At 44.5% G+C, this 10,370-nt stretch overlaps 1 pseudogene; it reads left to right on the top strand.

Moving 5' to 3' along the window:
* Window positions 1–8,068: 8,068 nt before the first annotated feature.
* On the top strand, window positions 8,069–9,197 carry LOC148027349 (QWRF motif-containing protein 2-like; annotated as a pseudogene).
* The last annotated feature ends 1,173 nt before the right edge of the window (window positions 9,198–10,370 follow it).

Below are 10,370 nucleotides of genomic sequence, written 5' to 3'. Positions count from 1 at the left end.
TCGAACCACTCGGACACTCGGACTTGGACCAGCCCGTCCGATTTTGGAAATCGGACCACTCGGACTTGGAATGCTCCGTCCGATCGGACCAGGACCAACCCCATCCGATCGGACCATCCGATTCCCAGAATCGGACCACTTTTTGATCCGACTCCTAGAATCGGATGTGACCAAAATCGAACCACTGGGCCGATCGGACCAACCCAAAATCGGACGTCCAATTCTGATAATCGGACTCTTGAAAATTGGACATCTGAGAATCGGACAAAAAAAGTGTCAAAATCGGACACGTGTCTAGAACACACATTTTGTTACATCTAAACCCCGAGATTGACCCCTAAGGCTATGTAGAGCTGAAGGCATATCACAGATCCATAACCGGGCCAAATTTAGAGCACGTAGTTCAAAATTTGGCTATAAACAGTCCTCCAAATTGCATATGGCGTCTACCGTAATGGCCCTGCGGGCCGGGGGGGACTGCCCCCCCGGACCCCTGTAGAGGGGGCTCTGCCCCCTCCGCACATCCCCCGAGTAGGTTGGAGAGAAAATGCGTGCCGTGACAGGTCTTCCAAATTGGACCCTAGTGAAGTAATGGCTCTACACGAGCATGGATTCTCACGTGCAAAAGAGCAACCAAAAGCCCATACCCGAACAGAGATAAACAGAGACCCTAGAACCTCAATGGGCCAATCTAGCCATCAAGGGCAAAAAGGCCACACCACAAGAACACAAAGACATTGTGTTCATACCATGTCTAGTCAGAGCGGAATGCAACATTAGCAAGCTACAAATGCCAAGATGACTAGACATGACACTCTTGACGAGAGATGTACCTTGAATAGCACTGCATTGACGATCCAAGACAGCAGTGGAGAATCCACATCTGGTCGTGTAGTTGAGAACTCAAGGGCATCTATCAGAAGGCTTAAATTTACAAGCCAAGACCCGGAAGATGAAGACATAGTACCACCTGCTTATCTTAGGGTCAAACTCACCGCGAAAAGAGAGCATACTATCGATGCTCTAATTGATGAAGGAGCAGATTTTAATATCTTGACCTATGAATCATGGACCCTACTAGGCCAATCAGAGCTGACGCCAACTAGTGCAACTCTTAGCCCTTATGGGGGACATCCACAAGCACTCATAGGGAAGTGCAAAATCCTTGCGACAATTGAAACAAAAAGCTTGCCTATCCTATTTCATGTTCCTCCAAATAGTGCTAGTTGCGGGAAAGAAACCCTCCTAGGAAGACCCTTCAAAAGGGCAACCAAGTGTGAGGCTGACTATGTAGCACAGAGGATACACCTGACACTACCGGGTGTGAGGATAGTCACCACCTTTAGCAAGGGTGACCTCATCGAACCTCAAGGGAAAGGCAAGGAAGGTGACGACATAACAGTCACGCCTACAAACGAGGGCAAGGACTTGTTGGAAGAGTTGATACAAGCACAGGTCGAACAACGAGAACCAGTGAGTGAGGCCATGCCGGAAATAAGAAGGTCAAGAGACAAGGCCAAGGACAGGGTTTGGACTCACAAATATCGTAGAAGGCCACGAAAGAAGCCCAAGCCTTATAGGCGAAGGCATCGATGGAGAGCTAGCACAACGCCGCGATGGATATCCAAGGCGTTGCTTCGTGCTCAAGGGTATTATACAGGCAATCATTGGATTTGGGTGCCCAAACTCCCTGCTAGGCCACCTCTATCAGAAGCCCAGACTATGTCCAAAGCAAAGAGGAGTAGGAGGAAAACTAAACGAAAGGCCAAGTTTCAAACCAAAAATATTGGAGTGATTGAGCCCATCACTACTGAAATCAAGAAACCAAACATGGCCTATCAAAAAGTAGATCCTCAGCCTAGTACGCTTGACAAGCGGAAGTCAGATGCAGCCAATGAGCGTGCACAAAAATCATTAGTGCCCAAGAAGCCTTTGATTCCCCAAGGGGAGAACAAGCATCATAGGCACAACATTGCTCATGGCAAGGCTACTCGCTCAACAAAGCAAATGGCACAATCATCTAATAGCCTTGAGAAAATCATTCAGCTAGTGCCACATCCACCTAGGAGTCCTAGATCTCCTACGCCCTCTTCTCCCAAACAGACACAAGAAGCACTACAGCAGTTGTCAAGGGCGACTGCTCAATTCCAATCTCTATCTCCATCCAAGCTTCCAATCGGCAAAGAAGTGGGACGTGATGCCATCTGTAGCTCTCGACCCAAGGATATGCATGAGCAACCTAATGTGACTAGATCAGCTCATGTTCGATCTACACAAATGAGTGCTCAAAGGCCAACAAAAGACACAACCACTTCTGATCGCCCTAGGGACTTGACACTGCAATCCACCAAGGGTAGCCAGCCCACTAAACTAGCTGCTACTACTTCCAATCAGGGATCACAACAGTCACAGCCCTTGGCCATGACAATGCCCCTTGTGGGACGTGTCCTTAGTAGTCTCCCTGTGGAGGAGGTGTCGCAACCAAATCCCTCGATGACTCCAGTACTTTCAAAGTGCCTAAAGCCTAGGACAGGGGAGTTAAACGCAGGGGAGTTGGTTGAAAAGCTAGACTCTCCGAAAAGGGCGGCAGTTGTGCCCTCACAACCGGGCAAGGCTATTCAGCAAACTACGGCTATGTCCCATAAGGACACACTAGAGAAGGGAAATGCCGAGGCCCGACTAAGCACATCAACGGTCGATATAGCCCAGGGACCTAAATTGTTGAGAGAGGCACCTTCATTGACTAAGAAAAAGAGGAGAAAGCAGAGAAAACAGCAACAGAGGCAGGTGGTGGACCCCAAGAACAATGAGATGAAGAGCGTCGGAGAGCCGATGAATAACGCATTGAGTCCATCCACCAATGAACCCATTAATGCCTCTCCTAATAGCGGTGAATCCTCAGACACATCCGTGTGCTCTGAAAAACCCGAGCAACAGTTGCCATCAACGGTTGCTTGCAACACTCTATCCACTGACAATAGAACTCACATTGATCAATCAAGAGTGGATACAACGCTGTCACAACAGGGTGACAAGGTCCTACCAGTCACATCCGAGGAGAACCATGACAAAATAGCAGCAAAACCTTAGGAGAACCGTGAGAACCCTAAGAGCATAAGAAAACCTAGCATTGACCAATCTTGCTCGTCTAGGCCTGAGCCCCCAGCCATGCTAAAGCCTAAGGAAGCTCTTAGAACCGTGCATGAGATAGCAACCGAGCAAGCCCTCGTTGAACATAGAAGTGTCGCAGAATGCTTAACTGAGTTGGAGGCTAAGCTCAATGTGGTCGCACGAGTCTACGTCCTTGCGGACATGGGCACAATCCCCAAAGAGCAGCTCGGAGATTACTTGACCTTTCCACTAACATGGGAAGAACAAGAACATCTTAACGGGCACTACGACAGGTTCCTGCATGAACGCATGCGACTCATCCCTGACGAGGAGGCTGACGAACTGCGCTTAACCGTCACGTTCAATGAAATGCTCTGTCGACCGAATCTCGTAGACATAGAGCAACTAAAGCGACTGTCAGCAGGCCAGAGTCAATTTGAGTAGCGTTGGTGCGAAAACCGCGTTGTAATGGAAGAACTATGGGCTCAGATCATGACAGTCTTTGAGGAGCGATTGGCCAAATGGTGATCCCAAAGGGACCCAACCTATGTGGCACCAACTTCCCTTCGAGTGTTGACTGCCATTCGAGGTATGGACTTAGCTAGAACTAGCTAAGAGAACGCTCTGTTTGATAAGGTTCTCACTGAGGAGGAGTTACATATTGCCAGTAGACTCAGACAAGGTTCCATGCTACTCGATGTGGCAAAATATCTATCGGTATTGAGTAAGCTGCCACGAATACTAGATGCGTGTGCCACGCTCCAGTACAATCCTGAGTTCTACAATTGGTTTCTATCCTCGTGAGGTGACATGGATTCGTATATATATAAATGTATATATAAACAATGATTTTTGTGTTACCCTGTATAGATACTATCAACACACACAAGCAATGATAGTCAAGCGTAGGGAGAAGAGTTGGGTTTGACAGGCTAAGCTCCTCAGGTCCCCCTCTCATCACGCTTTAAAAAGCTGTGTGACCATCCTCACCTCCAAGTGAAGGGCATGCAACCCACATTACCGCCATAGGAAGCCTTGACCAACAACTCTGATTGTGTAGACAGGGTATAGTCCCTTTCTATACACCTTCTTCCCTTTCTGGTCTATCCTTCCGAGGAGGAGCCCTGCCTAAATCCATGACCGCCAGCCGAGGTAACTCGGCATGAACCAAGATCTGCTAATGGCAGGAGGCTAAATATACATCACGGTGCATGCCCTACCCCTCCCCTCCTCTTCCTATGCGCTTGATAACCCGCTCTATAATCCCTTACATATGAATGGTCTTATCATGTAACAAATCCTAATCCTTGATTCGCATCTTACAGGTCCCCCTGCGAGGAAAGCATGGAGAACCAAGGGCAGCTAGCTTGCAAGGACGCTCTCCGTAGCCGACGGGAACATGCAACACATGCCCCTCCGCCAGTGCATTATGTGCCCACTCTTAAAAGGTATGCCAAGAAACGCGGGCCCAAGCGACACTGCCCCGAACGAAGGCCGAAGAATCTGCAGGCCAGGGGAGCGGACGCTCAGGGAGGCACATAAAAGGTGGCAATGCTAGTTGCACAGACCACCAACCCCACAAAGAACCATTATGGAGGAAGTGACAGGATACCAAAAAACAAAAGCCATGACGGAAATGCCACCGGATGGGAACCCAAGGACACCTTTGCAGAAAAAGCACATATTGCAATTGAGCATGGCCAAGGCATAATCATCGATTACCTCCTCCTCCTTGGCCAATTCTATGTTCGGGCAGGAGCCACACTCTCAACAAGGGCGAACGTCTCTTCATCATCCAAGATTCAATTCGCAAGATGCTCTGCCCTTGTCCATGCACAGCTCACTCCAAGTGCTACCTCAATTGTTCGATGTCTCATATGTTCCAAAGAGGTTTGCAAAATCTCAAGTGTATCTCTTCATCTCAACAACAGTTCCTCTAGCATCAAGGCTAGTGACACAATCATCTTTGTAATACCCATTCTTCATAGCCTTTGGATCCCAACATTTCTCAAATCCAAATGAAAGGCTAACAGCCTCAAAGTATGGCATTGATTGTATTCATTTTTTCCACCACAAAAAAAAGGGAAAAAAGAAAAAGAAAAAAAAACAAAGAAGAAAAGAAAAGAAAAAGATAGAAAGAAAGAAAGAAAAAAAAAAGAGAGAAAAGAGAGAAAAAGAGAGAGAGAGAGAGAAAAAAAAACACACACACACACACACAATCACAGCACCGCACCTAGGGGTTCTCAAATTAGGTACGTCCAGTGACCTTGGTTGGCTGGCTCCGTCCCTAATCCCCTAGCCCTTTGTACATCCCCCACAATTGTTCAGGGCACATCAAGGGCAGGACATACCTTGGGAGCTCACCTCGCCTATGGTTAAACCTGTCACCCTGAACCACTTGCACAATTCTTTTACACTCCAAATCAATGCCATTACAATCAAAAGTGGTAAGCAAGGTTTGAAAGACAATGGAAAAGTACACCATACGTTCCAAGCACTACAAGTAGCCACTAGCTACCAATAGCTAAGACATCAAGAAGCTTAATTATGCTACATTGCCTTGACAAGACCATAATGATTCTCAAGCAATCTTCAAGTGTACTCCCCGTCTTCATTGACAAAATTTTCCATCAACTTAGCCCCTTGCTTCACCGACCCATTGCTATACAAGGAACCAGGCCAACAGTCTTCTAACTAAGTAATATCTAAGTATGCACAAGCACCCACATAATACCTACACTGAAGTATATACACAGTTTGGGTCCTCAAGTGCAGGACAATACTCTCAGCTTGCTTAGAGTTCGACCTGTCTCCCAAACTAATCAAATATGTCTTGTGCACGATAAGAAGACTAGCACTACCCCTTAGGGAGAGATCACACGAGAGGTTTTCAAATTGCAGGTATTGAAGCCTCCAACGAAATTCCAATTGCTCCTTATCAACACTCAACTTTGAATGCTTGTCCCTTACCATCCGACAAGCCCGCAAGGAATCGTCATGCTCAGAATCCCCAACAAACCAACACTTGTGCTGGCCATCAATGCAATTCCCAACACAGCATAGCCCTACCACCAACTCCAACAACCTTCCACCTGCCACCTTGGCCACCAACAGGCCCCCAAGATGACCTTCTGCCACACCACCACCAACACTCCTCCATGGAAACCATAGGCGTCCTTGTCACCCACGTCTTCGGTGCATGCTACGGCTTGCTACCTACGACGGTGAGTGCCATGGGACTGGCACTCGTCTAGGAGGGGGGTAATGTTAACCCCAACACGAAGAAAGCAAAAATAAGTGGAAAAGACGCAGGGCAAAAGCGAAAAAAAGGTAGCTCGACTGAAGAAAGAAAAGGAGAAAAGGCCAAAAGCACAAGGGCAACCTTAAAAGTCCAAGGCAAAGGCAAAAGGGGAAAGGCGCATTTTAAAATAAAAAGGCGCACCCTGAAATCTTGTAAAAGAGCGCCGGGCTCTCACCCGTGCAATTTGTAAATGTAGACGGGCGGTGGAAAGGAAGCTAGGAAGATAGAAGGACAATGGGAAAAAGGGCCTAGGCTATGGCCGGCCATGTAAAAAAGGGAAAAAGGGGATGACCACCCAAAAGGGATTTAGGGTTTTGTATATAAAGTTGAAAAGTGAATGAGAAGCTCATTCTTGTGTGTGGCCAAAAGTAGCTCTCCTCTTCTTCTTCTTCTTCTTGTTCTTGCTTGCTTGAGCTTGTGCTTGAGAGAGGGAGTGTGAGAGTGTGAGGGAGTGAGTGTGTGAGGGTGAGGGACCGAGGAGGAGAAGCTCTCCATCTTCTCCTCTCTTCTTCTCTTCTCTTCTCTTCTCTTGTCTTGCTCGCGGCAATGAAGCTTGGAGCGGGAGGATCGAGCTTGCTTGAAGCTTGCACTTGGATCGTGGAGCTACAGGAGTGCGCGGGAGCGGAGGTAACTCGAACGGCATCAAGGTAAGCTCACTACACCCGTAGATATGGATGGCGCGTCGGCTATGTGAGAGGTAGCCATTAGTGCTCGGCTTGGAACGCTTGAAACAATAAGCGGTCCGTGGGTCTTGGCGGTTGAGTGAAAGCTCCCACATAGATGTTTGATGGCTCCACTCGAAGCTTATGATGTCTAGTATCACTTCCAGTTGTTCCTTTGTCATTAGAATGATGCTACTAATTTCTGTAGCAACTTTCCCAAATCTGTCCCTGTTTGGACTGCACCCTGTTTAGCATTGTAATGACCCTATTTTGCCTCGTAATCATTACCTTTCATCTAGGGAAAGTTGTAAAGCACTTAAGATCAGTAAGAACACTGATTAGACATGCACAAACCCTACAAATACATCCTTGATACATCCAAGAAGTGCTCTACAAATAGCCCAACTGATCCTTACTACATACTCTCAACCACTTGATCAAGCAAAACCCATAAGCATTGAGAACTCCAATAGTTGCTTCAAAATGGAGCTAACCAAGAAACAAACTCCAATATAGCTTGAGTTGGTTGCAAGATTTAAAGTACCCAATGAATTGAATCATACCAAGTAGATTCAAAGGTGAGAAGATACCCAATTACTTGAGCTTGCTTGATGAACTCCTCAAAGCCAATCTTGTAGTAAGAACGCTTGAACCAAAATAGTAGTATATCCCAGCATCATACTCTAATTAATAATGCTCCAATGGTTCTCCATGAACCATAGCTTGTTGAAGAAGAACCAAATGCTTATCCCCTATGTTGAAACATTGCTGAATCTCTAGACAATGTGACTTCTTCAGTGTATACAGATTCCAAAGCCACAGTCTGCTAAGAATACTGTTCCAACCACGGGATCGATCTTTGCAAGTCATTGGGGAGGAGTGAAACTCACATCACTCTAGTCCCAAGCAAACTAGGACTCTTCTTCAAGCCAGGAAGATGAATATGAAGTTGATCTCAGTAGTGAAGAAGATACTAGTGCAGATGATGACACAGATGGCATGTACAACTCTAGCCTCCTTACAGGAGGAGCTATGCAAAGTTAGAGAGCTGCTGCTATCAGCCCAATCAGGTGAGATAGCACGTAATATGCGCACTTACCACAATACATCCAACCATCTTTCCCGTCTCTATTCACCCACTACAGTTTGCTGGTCATTTCTCAGAAGAAAAGCTAACAGAACTGAGGACAAAGCTGCTTCAAGAAATGGCTTATGTGATTGTTATCAATGCTCGAGTCTGACTTCTTTGCAACTTCAATGGGAAGATCAAACATTAGACACAAAACAACCATTTCATCTGAAAATGTTACAGGATTGATTCCAATAACGATTGGAGAAGCTCCACCATCTCCTTGGTAAATTGTGCCCAATCGTTCAGTATCAGCATTTTTGCCACCTCTACAGCCTCTGTCTCCAATAAAGACTTCTCCTTACAGAAACATACCCAGTCCAGCAAGGTCACGGGGAACACCTCCTCCTTTACCTTCGCAGAGTCACAGATCGAGCAATGCTGCAGTAATGCTTAATCTTAGAGCAGATACAAGGAAAGGGAAGAAGGGTCTTTCTCAAATCGAAGAGGCTCATCTACACCGAATACTTCACAATCGTCTCCTGCAATGGCGGTTTGTGAATGCAAGAGCTGATGCAGCAATGAATGCGCAGGCTTTCTTAGCAGAGAATTCACTGTACAATGTTTGCTCGAGGATATTTGACATGCGAACTTCAGTGACCCTGAAGAGGATACGGCTGCAACAAGCTAGACAGGCTCATAAACTTTAGTCTCTTCTTTTGGCTCAAGCTCCAAAACTCGAAGAATGGTCAAGCCTGTTACTGGAGGTGTGAAGGCTGATACCGTTGCAGTCAAAAAGGCGATAGGCTCTGCATTTGATGTAATGAATTCTGTAGAGAACTCAATAAATTTTATACTGCCAAAGGGTGAAAAGACCAACTCTCTTGTTTTTGAACTAGCACGTGTGGTGGCTTAGGAAAGAGTTTTGATGGAAGAGTGTGCAAATCTTCTTGCACTTACTTCAGCATTAGAGGTAGACGAATGCAGCATGCGAACGCATCTACTCCAACTTGGCTATGAAAGAGCTCGAGTTAAGCAGAATTATTATTTTTAGAATGCACAATTTTGTGCATGGAAGTTATGCACTCTTTAGCATTGAAAAATATTACTAGAAGCATTATATTTTGTATGCATGTATTAGTGCAAGGACTTTATGTGCACACAAGCATAATATATTTATTTTTTATGAATTTATTTGAGAAGATAACATATATTATTATAAAGCTATTAGAATAGAGTGTATTTTGATTTATTTACGCAAAATCAAGTCGTGCAATGTGAGGAAAAGTATAAAACACAAAAGGATGCTTTTTAATGTATTTTGGGCACAAAAGCTTATTCTAATATTATAAATATATACATAGGGGAGATGCTCATCCATGTATGGGGGGAGATTGTACCCAATCTTATGTTATGCAAGTCCTTAGTGTTTTCTTCTCTCATGCTATTTTGTTCACTTCTTATTTTATTCTCACTTATGTTCTATTCTATCATAAAGGCAAGCAACATTGGTATTATGATGAGCAAATAATTAGGTGAAGTTAAGCAAACTTGTCATTTTTAGAGTGTATAATTTTGTGTATGGAATTTATGTGCTCTTCAAAATGAGAAAATATTAGTGAAAACAGTATATTTTGCATGCAACTATTAGTATAAGGACTTTGGTTATACACACAAGCACAATATATTTATTTTTATATATTTATTGGATAAAATAAAATACTATTTTTTTAAAGCTATTAGAATAGAGTGTGTTTTAATTTATTTGCACAAAAGCAAGTCATGCGAATTGCAAAAAGCAAGGAACACAAAAATGACAATTTTAATGTATTTTGGGCATACAAGTTTATTCTTATATGATAAATATAAATATGGAGAAGGTACATGGAGAGAGCTTGTACCCAATCTTAAGTTGTGCAAATTATTGGCATATTTTTATCTCATGCTATTTTGTTCACTTTTAATTTTATTCTCAATTATATTCTATTTCATATCAAAGTCAAGCAACAAAGAAGTCTTATTGGTGAAGAAGAAGGGTGGAGCCTTTCAAATGTGCATAGATTACATGGATCTCAACATAATCACTATCAAGGATAGGTATCCCATCCCTAGAGTTGATGATTTTTTGGATAAGCTAAAAGGGGTAGATATTTTACCAAGATAGACTTGATATTGGGCTATTACCAAATTAGAATGAGAGAGGATGTTGAAGCAAAGATGGCATTCT

This window comes from Lygodium microphyllum, chromosome 13 (genome assembly GCF_053477565.2).
Source record: "Lygodium microphyllum isolate KBCC chromosome 13, Lygodium_microphyllum_v1.1.10, whole genome shotgun sequence".
In the NCBI taxonomy this organism is placed as follows: Eukaryota; Viridiplantae; Streptophyta; class Polypodiopsida; order Schizaeales; family Lygodiaceae; genus Lygodium; species Lygodium microphyllum.
This window is presented reverse-complemented; position numbering and strand designations above follow the sequence as displayed.